The sequence below is a fragment of the Humulus lupulus genome, chromosome 8, assembly GCF_963169125.1.
Source record: "Humulus lupulus chromosome 8, drHumLupu1.1, whole genome shotgun sequence".
Taxonomy (NCBI): Eukaryota; Viridiplantae; Streptophyta; class Magnoliopsida; order Rosales; family Cannabaceae; genus Humulus; species Humulus lupulus.
The window spans coordinates 137,508,042-137,521,532 of NC_084800.1; positions in this window are offsets into that span (position 1 = coordinate 137,508,042).

A 13,491-nucleotide genomic window follows, 5' to 3' on the forward strand; every position below is an offset into this window, starting at 1 on the left:
ACCACCATGGTTGTGTATGAAGAGGAAGTCTACTATGTTGGCATTATTGATATCAGGTCCTAAACAACCCAGAAATAACATTGATGTATATCTACTCTTCTTTATGATTTAAGCACTCTATGGTATGAAGGTGTTGATGCTTATGATGCATATAGGAAAGAAGAGTTCAAACTTAGAGTTGTGTTGTTATGGACCATTTGATACGAACCACACCAACACTGTGATGAAACCCGACACCAAATATGGCAGCCACCAAGAACACACGAAATTTGGAATGGTAAACCGCGACCCTATGCTTAGCAAAGCACGAACCTTGGTATGAGGAAGACGCCACAAACGGGGATGGGAATCCGTTTGATAAGTCGGATTGAACGCCACAAGGGATACCCTTGATAAGTTCGGATAGTCTCTTCAAGAACTCAAGAAGAAAACTCACAAATTTTCATTTCAACATAATCTGCCTTTTTCCAAATGTTTTCAAGGCCTTATATAGCCGAAAATTACATCAATACAAGCCCATTTGTCTTCCTAAAAACCGAAATATTAAAGACAAGCCTTTTGCCTTCCTAATGAAACCGAAAAATAAAGACAACCCTTTGTCTTCCTAATTAAAACCGAAAATTAAAGACAAAAAAGACTCTTGGACTCACACAAGTCAAGTGTTTGACTTATCACAAAATAAACAAAGACTAAAAAACGTGATTAAAAATAAAAAAGACTCATTACAAGAAGCTAAATATTGATCAAGCTCCTAAACTGGTGTCCTCATCATTCCTCCCCTCTTGGCTTGGATCAACTGGAACTTGACTTGGATTTTGAGTCTTGGTGTCCTCATCATTGATGATTTTCCTGCCTTAGGCAATCTATCTGGGTTTAGTGTGAAATGGTATAAGACATGTCCTAGCTGTGAAGAGAACACATGTTCTCAATATTTGAAGCACTCTAGAAAGATTTGTTACATTAAACACAGAAAGTTCTTACCCCGCGATCATGTCTTCCGAACATGGGAAAAACCATTCAATGGTTCACAAGAGTTTGCAATGGCTCCACCGCCATTATTTGGAAGACAATTGGTCAAAAAGTTTGTAGAGTCCCTGAATATTTACTTAACTAGCTAGCTAGCTAGCAGTAGCAGTAGCAGTAGCAGTAGCAGTAGCAGTAGTCGTAGCAGTAGTCGTAGCAGTAGCAGTAGCAGTAGCAGTAGCAGTAGCAGTAGTTGTAGCAGTAGCAGTAGCAGTAGCAGTAGTAGTAGTAGTAGTAGTAGTAGCAGTAGCAGTAGTAGTGACAGTCAGAATCTTGTGATCCACAGAGGGAAAGACCGGGTAAAGCTGTGCAATCCCACACCGCCTGGGGAAGGTCAAGTGTGATGATTCTAAGATTGTGTAGGTATGGGACTACACAGTTGAAGAGGGCTTAAATGGATTGATGGGTACTACCTATATCAACAAGATGCATCTTCTTTTCGGTAGCCCATCACTTGAGAACTCTAAAGTTAAGCGTGCTTGACCTGGAGTAATTTAAGGATGGGTGACCTCCTAGGAAATTTTCCCAGGAAGTGTGCGAGTGAGGACAAAGCACACTGGAAAGACTCGTGTTGGTTTGCAGGGCTAGTCGTCATTCCAAGAAGCAGTCATAGTGACATGGGGTGTTACAGTAGTGGTGGTGGCAGCAGTGGCAGCAGCAGCAGTAGAGTAGTAGTAGTAGTATGTTAGATTCTGTGGATTTTGGTTCAAGTCGGGACTTAGTTGGAAACTTGTAGCAACAATTATGAATTTTATAAGTTTAACCTATAGTTTAAGAATATTAATTATAACATAAGGTTTGATTAATATTGTTGTTCCTAGAAATATATTTATAATCTAAGGTTTAGATAGAACCATTAAGAGCATGACACTTGTCATAATCATGTTTATTTAAGAATTTAAGTATTTTTAAATAAAATAAAGATCTAGAAACTCTAGAACCTTCCAGAACCATTAAGAGCATGACCCTTGTCATAATCATGTTTATTTAAGGATTTAAGTATTTTTAAATAAAAGAAAGATCTAGAAACTCTAAAACCTTCCATAACCATTAATAGCATGATACTTGTCATAATCATGTCTATTAAGGATTTAAGTATTTTTTTTAATAGGATAGTTTCACTCCTCAAACTCTATAAATAGGACCTAGTGCTTAGCTAATTTCTTCATTCTTCAAGCATTTGATCAGAGCTTCTAAGGTTCTAGTATTACTATAGAGAGATACACTTGGGTTTGGGATAAAAGCTTTATCATTCTAAGTTTTTCTAAACACTTGGGAAGTGAGAAATAGTGTGATTTTGGTATTAAGGTTTAGATCAATCCATAAGATCAATCAAGGTATTCCTATTCCTATTCCTAAGTTCAGTTCTTTATAAACCTTTAGTTTTCTTTAGTTTCTTTTATTCAGATCCTAACTCTTGTTTATGATTCTTGATTAGGTATTTAAGTTCTTGAAACTTAAGTTCCTTTCTTAGTAAGTTTCTTCTTGATGGTTTAGTTTTCATATTCATCTTTATTCATAGATATTCTCACATTTTCTATTGTTAGTTTATAGGAGTGTTCTAATCCCGTTCTTGTTCCCAAATATCCCGGCTTTTGGTAAGGAAAATAAGATAGATTTTATGTGCTTATATGTTATGATAAGTATATGTATAGTATGTTTTGTAGTCCTTGGGCATATGACTTGTTTAAACAACAAGCCCCAAGAATATGTTTTCAGTCGCTTGGGCACTTGACTTGCTTAGATAAGCAAGCCCCGAGAATTTATGATTGGACATATGACTCGTTAAGATAGAAAGCCCCAAGAATGGATGATTAGGCATATGACTTGCTTAGATAAGGAAGCCACAAGAAGTTATATTGGGCATATGACTTGTTTAGCTAGCAAGCCCCACAAATTTGTGGGCATAAGACTTGTTTAGCTAACAAGCCCCAATAATTTATATTGGCCATTAATGTTGTAGTCATATGTGATATATGTTTATAGTCATATATTTTTTTATAGTGTATGTTTATGATATAGTCTTATGCTTATGATTAATGATGTATGTTTTTAGTAGATTTTCCTTGCTGGGCATTAGGCTCATTCCTTTATTTTTTTTTAGTGTGATGCAAGAAAATAGACTATGAAGGTTGGAAAGATTCTTGGCAGCTTGGATTGTGTCTTAAGGATGAATGGATTGAATGGACTGCGTGTCGATCGAGGATGATGTTATTTATTTTTAGTCTTTTTAATCATGTTTTGATGTATTTCCGCATTTAGTATTTAAACAAGTAAAGTTTATGTTTTGTTTTATGTTTTCTAAACAATGGGATCCCATACCATATAATATTTTATTTACTTTGTATTTGATACAATATTTTTGAGTTTTCAATAAAGTTAAGTTATTTCTTATGTTTGTATCGAAATAATAGTAGCTATGTCTAGTAGTTTTAATTGTCCAAGGTCTTGGAAATAGTTGGGTCATTACAGTTGGTATCAGAGAAACGATCCATATCCATGAAGTTCTCCTTGATACACATGCTCAAGCTCCAAATCTAACCGCCAATGTAAGTGCTTATGTTTAGTATGTTTATGTTTATAGTTAATGCTTTAGCCGTTATGTATTCTAATTTTTTTTAATTGACCTAGTTATGTTAGTTTAGTTTATTGTTTATTTATTTATTTATTTTTATTTGCATTTATGATTGTACTTAGTGAAGACCTTTTTTTCCAAATGAATATCATTGTTATTTTTTATGACATGTATGAGTTTGATTTTTTTCTACAATCATAATAAATAATAAATTTAAATAAATAAATAATGACCAAGTTCGGTGAGGGTGGATACAAATCAATGGACCAAGTTCTATATTGAGAGTTAAAGGGCCATAGAGTGGGAATGATTTTCCTAATCCCAACCCTCCCTCAATATGGTTAACTTTGGAACAACGACGAGTTTCGAGCCTGAGAATTAAGTTATATAGGTTGATTAGAAATGGACATAGAAAATAAAGATGGCATATTTTTTTAAAGTTTAGAAACACGCCCTAATTATAAAGAATGCTTATATAATTATTTTCATAAGAAGTAATAATTAATAGGTCCGAGTTATGTTTGCTTAGATTAAGTTTTGCCTTAGAGCCTATTAGGGTAAGTTCTAATATGTTTTCTCGACTATTAGAACTTTGTTGCAGATGTCACTCAGAAGGTATGCACGCACGAATGCCAAATCCTTCAGCGTCACTCCTAAGACTAATAAAGTCCCTACAGTTCACAGAAGGGGAAAGTGTGCTACCACTGCTGCTGCTAACCAAAGTGCACCACCGCCGCCGGTTGACATCACAGCTGAAATTGTCAAGCTACGACAACAAGTGGAAGAGATGCTACAACGACAACGACAACAGCCTCAGCTACAACTGCATCCTCAGCATAGCAATAATAATAGGCAGAAGATAAGGCATTCTGATAATAAACAGGCCAATAGTGACAAAAAAGTACGAGCAAGTGATAGGTCGGGTTATGTAGAATACCTGCAGTGCTCCAAATGCCAAAAGAAACATCTTGGGGAATGTCGTGCAAACACCAAAGGATGTTACAGTTGTGGCCAGGAAGGTCATTAGAAGAAGGAATGTCCACAGCTTAAGCAAGAAAAGAAGAGGGATACTAAGATGGTTCCAGACCAGAGTCTTTGCCTTGACCCAAGGAGAAGCCCCTGCTAGTAATAAAGTAGTCACAGGTCAGATTCCTATCCTCGATAGTATATGTTCTAGTGTTGTTTGATTCGAGAGCAACACACTTGTATATCTCATTAGGAATGATAGAGAAATTAGACAAACATTGTGAAAGATTTAGAACTAGGTTTGTGACAGAGTTGCCTTCGGTTGAAGTAGTTTTATCATCATGAATAGTACCGATCAAAATTGAGGATGTAGAACTAGAAGGAGACATGATAGAGTTAGAGGTCAAAGACTTCGACGTGATACTGGGCATGGATTGGCTAGCAAGGCGCAACCATCGACTATAGACACAAGCAAGTGATGTTTGAGACTCCTAACGGTCAAAGACTATGTTATATGGGAAAAGTTTCAAGACTACGTACGTCGCTTCAAAGCTCAGAGAATGATAGAAAACGGATGTCACACATTCTTAACCAGCGTCACGGATGTGGTAAAGGAAACACCATTAAAGGTTGGAGACGTCCACATTATAAAAGAATTTCCAAAAGTATTTCCTGACAACTTACCAGGGTTGCCGCCGACTTGGGAAATTGACTTCACAATCGAGCTAGTACGAGGCACCAAACCTATCTCCATGGCACCATACCGGATGGCACCTACCAAACTCAAGGAGTTAAAGACGCAATTAGAAGAACTCTTAGACTTGGGTTTCATTAGACCAAGCCATTCGCCATGGGGAGCACCGGTTCTATTTGTGAAGAAGAAGGAAGGAAGCATGCGGATGTGTATAGATTACCACGAGCTAAATAAGGTGACAATAAAGAATAAGTACCAGCTACCCTGAATTTATGACTTGTTTGATCAACTCTAAGGGGCAACTGTGTTTTCAAAGATTGATCTACAGTCTGGGTATCACTAGCTCAAGGTACGGGAAAAGGATATTCCCAAGATGGCTTTCAGAACTCGTTATGGACATTATGAATTTCTAGTTATGTCTTTTGGTCTTACCAACTCTCTACCTGCATTCATGGATTTAATGAATAGGGTCTTGAAGGATTACTTGGATAAATTCTTCGTAGTGTTCATCGGCGATATCTTGGTGTATTCAAAGGACGAAGACGAGCACGAGGAACATTTAAGGATGACCTTGTTACGACTGAAGGAGCATCAGCTTTACGCCAAGTTCAAGAAGTGCGAATTTTGGCTGTCGCAAGTAGTGTTCCTCGAGCACATAGTAACCAAAGAAGGAGTTGATGTAGACCCATCTAAGATAGAGGCTGTGAAGGATTGGCCAAGACCTAAGAATGCGTCCGAGGTAAGAAGTTTTCTGGGACTATTAGGTTATTACTGGAGGTTTGTAGAGGGCTTTTCTAAGATAGCCACTCCACTCACCAACCTGACCCAGAAATAGCAGAGGTTCAGCTGGACAGATAAGTGTGAAGAGAGCTTCTAGTTGCTTAAGGATAAGCTATGCTCAGCACCAGTACTCTGTGTACCGACACCCAACAACAAGTTTGTAGTCTACTGTGATGCATCAAAGCAAGGTTTGGGTTATGTGCTGATGCAGAATGACAAGGTAATAGCCTACCCCTCAAGGCAGCTGAAGGAATATGAGCAACGCTATCCAACACATGATATGGAATTGGCAGTAGTGGTCTTTGAAAATCTGGCGAACGGTGTGAGATTTATACGGACCACAAAAGTTTAAAGTATTTCTTCACTCAAAAGGAGCTTAACAAGAGGTAGCATAGGTGGTTAGAACTAGTGAAGGATTATGACTGTGAAATCTTATACCACCTGGGAAAGGCAAACATAGTTGTTGATGTGCTAAGTAGGAAGAGTTATGGAAGTCTAGCAGCATTAGCTGGAATAGAAAAGCCGCTACAACTGGAGTTGATCAATGCCGGAATAGAAGTAGTCATTATTAAACTGGCTAACTTATCCATCCAGTCCAGTCTGTTAGAAGATATACGGATCGGACAAGGGCATGATGGTATCTCACATGGGTGCAGTCAAAGAAGGCAAGGCCACGGATTTCTCTATATCGGAACAAGGGTTCTTGAGATATAAGGATCGGGTATGCGTGCCAAATTATCAAGGGATTAGATGAAGATTTTAGAAGAAGCGCACAATACCCCATACTCAGTTCACCCAGGGTCGACCAAGATGACTCACAACCTCAAGGTGTTATATTGGTGACCAGGAATGAAGAAAGATATAGCAGAGTATGTGTCTAAATGCTTAGTATGTCAACAAGTGAAAGAAGAACACCAGTGGCCTGCAGGCTTATTACAACCGCTTAGTATTTCATAATGGAAGTGGGATGACATAGCCATGGATTTTGTGATAGGACTACCACGAACAAGTAAGCAGCATGATTCAGCTTGGGTAGTAGTAGACAGACTAACCAAGTCAGCTCACTTCCTGCCTGTCAAGACTACGTACACAGTAGACCAATACGCAGACATTTATGTTCAGGAGATAGTACGACTGCATGGAATCCCTAAGACTATAGTGTCTGATAGAGGATCAGTGTTTACATTGAGATTTTGGGGAAGCTTACAGCAAGCTATGGGTACCAAATTAAGTCTTAGTACGGCATTTCCTGCTCAGACAGACGGTCAGTCCGAGCGTACCATACATATTTTAGAAGATATGCTATGCGCTTGTGTACTTAATTTCGGAGGATCATGGAGTAAGTATTTGCCGCTGATAGAATTCTCCTACAACAATAGCTACCAGTCAACGATTGGGATGGCACCTTATGAGTTACTCTATGGAAGGAGGTGTCGATCGCCATTACATTGGGACAAAGTAGGAGAAAGGAAACTTCTTGGACTTGAAGCTGTTAGAGAAGCTCAGGATGCAGTAGCGCTGATTTGAAAGCGTATGCTCGTTGCTCAAAGCCGACAGAAAATTTATGCGGATGCCAAGCAGCATGATGTGGAATTCAAAGTCGGAGATCAAGTCTTCTTAAAGATATCTCCTATGAAAGGTGTGAAGCAGTTTGGGAAGAAAGGCAAGCTTAGTCCACGATTTATAGGTCCTTTTGAGATATTGGACAAGGTGGGAACAGTTGCATATAGATTAGCCCTACCGCCAGCTCTAGCAAATAGTCACAATGTATTTCACATCTCAATGCTGCATAGATATGTGTCAGACCCATCTCACATCCTCAAGTATGATACGATAGCACTCCAGAAAGACTTGAGTTACGAGGAACAACCGGTTATCATCCTAGATAGAGGGATGAAGGAATTACAGTCTAAGAGTATTCTGATAGTCAAAGTCCTATGGAGTAATAGTTCTGAAAGGGAGGCAACGTGGGAGTTGGAGGATGGGGGAGAATTGTAGAGTCCCATAATATTTACTTAACTAGCTAGGTAGTGCGGGAAAATTGTAGAGTCCCCGTATATTTACTTAACTAGTAGTAGTAGTTCCGTGGATTTTGGTTCAAGTCGGGACTTAGTTGGAAACTCGTAGCAATAGTTATGAATTTTATAAGTTTAACCTATAGTTTAAGAATATCAATTATAACATAAGGTTTGTTTAAGAATATTAATTATAACATAAGGTTTGATTAATATTGTTGTTCCTAGAAATATATTTATAACCTAAGATTTAGATAGAACCATTAAGAGCATGACATTTGTCATAATCATGTTTATTTAAGGATTTAAGTATTTTTAAATAAAAGAAAGATCTAGAAACTCTAGAACCTTCCAAACCATTAAGAGCATGACACTTGTCATAATCATGTTTATTTAAGGATTTAAGTATTTTTAAATAAAAGAAAGATCTAGAAACTCTAGAACCTTCCAGAACCATTAAGAGCGTGACACTTGTCATAATCATTTATTTAAGGATTTAAGTATTTTTAAATAAAAGAAAGATCTAGAAACTCTAGAACCTTCCAGAACCATTACGAGCATGACACTTGTCATTATCATGTTTATTTAACGATTTAAGTATTTTTTTTAATAGGATAGTTTCACTCCTCAAACTCTATAAATAGGACCTAGTGCTCAGCCATTTTCTTCATTCTTCAAGCATTTGATCAGAGCCTCTAAGGTGCTAGTATTACTATAGAGAGATACAATTGGGTTTGGGATAAAAGTTTTGTTGACCCTTGCCAACGACACGAAGTCAAAATTACGACAGAGAACACAAAGGAAATCAAGAAGAGAATCAAACGGGAAGAAAGTGACACAAGTGATTTATAGTGATCCGGCCCCAACTATGTGGTAATAACCTACGTCCACTTAGTGTTCTTATTGATATTGAATCCCAATGTCGTGATAGGGTTCTTGAGTTTCACAAGCCTTAGGATAATTACAACTTTCGGTGGATAATCACACTATGCTTTTCTCTCAAATACAAAGATTAGAAGTCTCCCCTAAAGTCCCTTCCTTGAGCCCTCTCATTCTTATTTATATGCTCAAAGGGGGTTACATGGGCCAATGGGCCTTAATTATAATTAAGATCAGCGTATCAAGGTAAATAAAGGAAATATAATGAATATCATTATTATAAGATTGCGTATCTCAAAGGAAGTAAATAGAAGCCTGTGACCAGACTGGTCGCATCTAAATGCAAGATCTGATGAAGCAACAATCATCTAGTCGATAGGCGAACAGAATCCCTTCACTTCAGAACTGCCACGTGCCAACCACGTGTAAGGAATTCTTGCCACGTCATCAGGATCATTTTTGGGTAAACATTTGCCCCCCAAGTTTATTTTACTGCGACCAGCATAAAGTAAACTTAGGAGATTGACCCTTCGTATACCCCACCAAATCTGTCAGAGTCGTCCATGCCTTCTCGAAAAAGGCAACTAATCATGTATTTTCAGTTTCCCAAAAGTTGTCTAACGGCTATCGTGCTTCCCCATGCCTTGAAAAGTTAATCCCATCATTACCTCTTTTACAGCGCCACGATCAATATAAATAACCCACTCTTTTCACTTTTCACTTTTTACTAATCCTTTTTTCCTCAAGAACTCTGAAGAACAAAGCAAGACAGACTCAGAAAAATTTGCTAATCCAAGGTGCGCCTGTCCAATCGTTTGAATCAATGCTCGAAACTTCACTTCAATCTTTCATCCAAGTAAGTTTTCTGATCGATTCCTTTCTATTATGCTATGTTGTGCCTGTTTTCCCTTTGTTTTAGGTTCTGAGTTCTTGAACATTTTTGTTTGTTCCTGCAAAATTGTTTCGGGATAAACGGGTATGTTGATCTGCGATAAAAATGGTAGGAAAATAACACCTTGCTGGGGTTAGGAATCATTTTGGTAGTCAGGATAATCAATTTAGGGCGTAAAATCGAAGTAAAAATTCGATTTTTAAGCCTGTAGAAAAATTGGGATTTTCCCGCCCCTTCATAGTCGAAAAAGTTTCTCCTGAAAAAACTTTTTATTTCTGCTTTTTGATCCATTTTCCAAACTATTCGTATATAATTTAGTGTTTTTTTTCAGAATGTTGCTAGTCGTATAAAAGCTTAACTTTTATACACGAGCAACGTTATTCCAATTCTTAACACTTCTTGGTATTTTGGGTCGTAGATTCTCATCTCCCCTTCTCTGTTCGTAGATTTTCAAGCAAGATCCATGGGGAGGTGAGAGGCCAATTGACAACGACCTGCTCGCCCAACTGGTCGTGGATGAAGAACAACCGTCTTTACTTATACCAGAGATCCATTTTTCTCGTATTCCAACCAAATGACCTCCATCTAGTCCATCAAATATGGGTAGAGTAAAATCCACCACCCAGAAAAAGAAAACAACCAAACCCTCTGTAAATCAGCCTGCTCCTCGGGCTGAAATTCCTTCAACTAGCGGTCGAGCTAAAAATACTGATCCCGAAATCCAAAGACAGGCCTACCCCCACGATGTACTTCGACCAGACGTTGAATGGTACCTTGCTCCTCCTAGCCAAATCACTGCTAGGATGGTAAAAAACTTCCTCAGGAAGTATGGACTTTCTGGGGTAACTTTATTCTTACCTTCCACCGACCAGCAGGCAAACCTGCCCGATGACGCCTTCAGCACCTAGTCGAGATATCACATTGAGGCAGGAGCAATTCTGCCTCTCCATCCTTTCTTCCAGGAATTGGCCAATTACTTCAGGGTCGCTCATTTCAAAATAACCCCAAATGGGTAAAGAATGCTTTCCGCACTCTATATCCTTCACAGTCATAAGAAGTGGCATGTCCCTACACCGCATGAGGTCAACTACTTGTTTGATCTTAAATCTAACCCCAACCAGGACAACACGGGGTTTTTTCATTTCTTCCACCAGGAATCGACTCGCACCTTCCTACAAGTCCAATGTAGGTAATTACTACCAAGAGTATTTTTTAACTACTGACCTGGTCGCCAACAACCTAGCCTTCACCCAAGGAGGTAACTTCTTTATTCTCTAGTCGTTTATTTCCTTTCATTTTATCTGCATCCTCCTTAGAAAATTAGCACTCTTCAGGTCCATGACTGCAACCAGCTCCTAGTCCAGAAATGGAGATTCGAGCAGCGTCATTGGCCAGCATGACTGACGTAGAAAAAAGAGTCAAACAGCTGGTCACTGAAGTAAACTTAAGGCTAGTCGGGCTTCTGGCACCTCACCAGGACGTGAGGGAGTCAACGGCGGGGAGTGCCACTGGTAAAGGAGTTCCCGAGCAGCACCCAGACATGTCACAACCCCCAAGGAGGAGGACAACTGGAGTGACAATTGGGAAACCCTCCAGCACCCCTCGAGCAGATGCTCCCCCTACCCCTATGGGAAAGGGAAAAAAGAAAGTATATGAACCCCCTGCACCCGTCGAACAGTTTTCGGATGAGAACGGTACTGTCTTCTCACTTTTAGACAATTTGCCCATTCCTTGTCATTTATTTGATGGGGATGACAACTTTAAGTACACTCCAAATTTAAATTCAGAATTCTTCCAGGCAGTGAGTAAGAGTAGCAGTAGTTCAGTAAGTAATGTAGCGACCAACAGTTATAGCACGGGTACTTTGCTTATAATTTCCTTGCATTCATTTTTAATTCCATCTATACATGCTCGCTGCGCTTCCTTACTTGCAGATATGACTTCTAGAGATATGTTCGACCGCTACACAGCACCTGCTGCTCCTTCGAGCAGGAAGAAAGAAAGCAAGCAGCACTGCGGAGAAAGCAGCAAAGCCCCTTCAACCAAGAAGGCACGGACTGAGGATCTTTTAGCTGCTGCTCCCTCAAAAGAAACAACCCCCCCCCCGGCACCACTCGATCAGCAGTCTCCTCCTGCACCAGCCGACCTGAACTCTACCCCTCCAGCGCCAACTGACCAAACACCTCACGACCAGCCTGAAAACGCCCTGATCAGTACCGTGGTTGGCTCGGCCAAAGAGAGAATATAAAAACTCTCAAAGCACAAACGCAGCCGAGAGGCCATCATCGGCACTAACTCCATGGAGGTCGATCAGATAATAAACCAAGGGCTGAACGAGATAGCTAGTGTAAGCTGCCTTCTTTAGCTGAGTTATTTTACTTTGTCATTTTGTTCCATCATCTTATCTCTTTACCTGATCGCAGGGATTGCTGACTATAACTGCTGGTTGGCGCCGCACGGGGGCTTTGGTCACCCAGACCAAAGACTCTAACTCCAAGCATACTGAGGAGACAAAGGTGCTCGAGGGGAAAAATGCTGAATTGCTCGAGAAAAACACAGAACTGCTCGGAAAGAACATTGAATTGCTTGAGCAAAACTCCAAGCTGGCCGAAGAGCTTTAGTAGTTTCAAACTGCCCAGGCCAAAGCAAATGAAGACAAGGAGAAGTTTAGGAAGTGTGCTAAACTTAACTACCAAGAGGCCAAGAAGATTGAAGTTGAGCTAATCGCAAGTAGAAAAGAGGCTGGGGATCTGGAGGGATGCGTCAAGGAGCTTGAGGATACAAATGCCAGCAACTTGGAGAAGTATAGGGAAGCCACCCATCTTTGCTTCCATAAGTTCTAGAAGCATAACCATGGGGCCAACTTTAATTATCTTTCTGAGCGCCTGAGGCAGACTCAAATAGCCCGGTGCACTATTCGTCTGGAGGAAGAAGAAAGAGCCAACATTCCTGCCTCTCTAGAAATCACCTTAGCAACGGGGTTGATGACGCGGAAAATGAAGCTGGAACCACTGTCGACCAGGACACTCCTCAAGACCCTCCTGCCTCGTAGTATTTCTATTTTTCTTTCTTTATCTTTTAGATACACGACCTATGGGTCATGATGTAAAGACAATTTCTATTTTTATTGCTGCATGGGCAGGTTTTTTTCCTTTTAACAAACAACTACATCTGAGCAGTAACTGCTCGCGGTGTAAAGGGATTCCTTTTTTGATATTATAATACTTGCATTTTATTATAACACATATTCACATGACCGAACTTAGCATAGTACTTTGGTTTGATTTAACAAAATAACAAAATTTTGAAAAATACTCTAAGTACCCTACCATGCTTTCACTTATTTTGCTCGTGTGTTTACATACCTTTTGATATGCTTTGCTTACTAGATACCTTATACACCCCCCAAGTGATTGAGGAGCTTTAGGTCCTTGGTCACTTGCCTTGACTAGGACCTGTTCAAACATTTCTGCTCGGAGCAAACATTTTTAAAATGATAATATAGCAAAATAACACACGAAATGAGCAAATACTTGTAATAAATACAATAGTTTGGCAAAATTGACTGGCTACGCACAGTCCCTTTTATTTCTCGTAATAGAGGGACAATCATGTCTGTATGAGTGATCAATAAAATGACCTTACACTTATAAGCGATCAATCATAA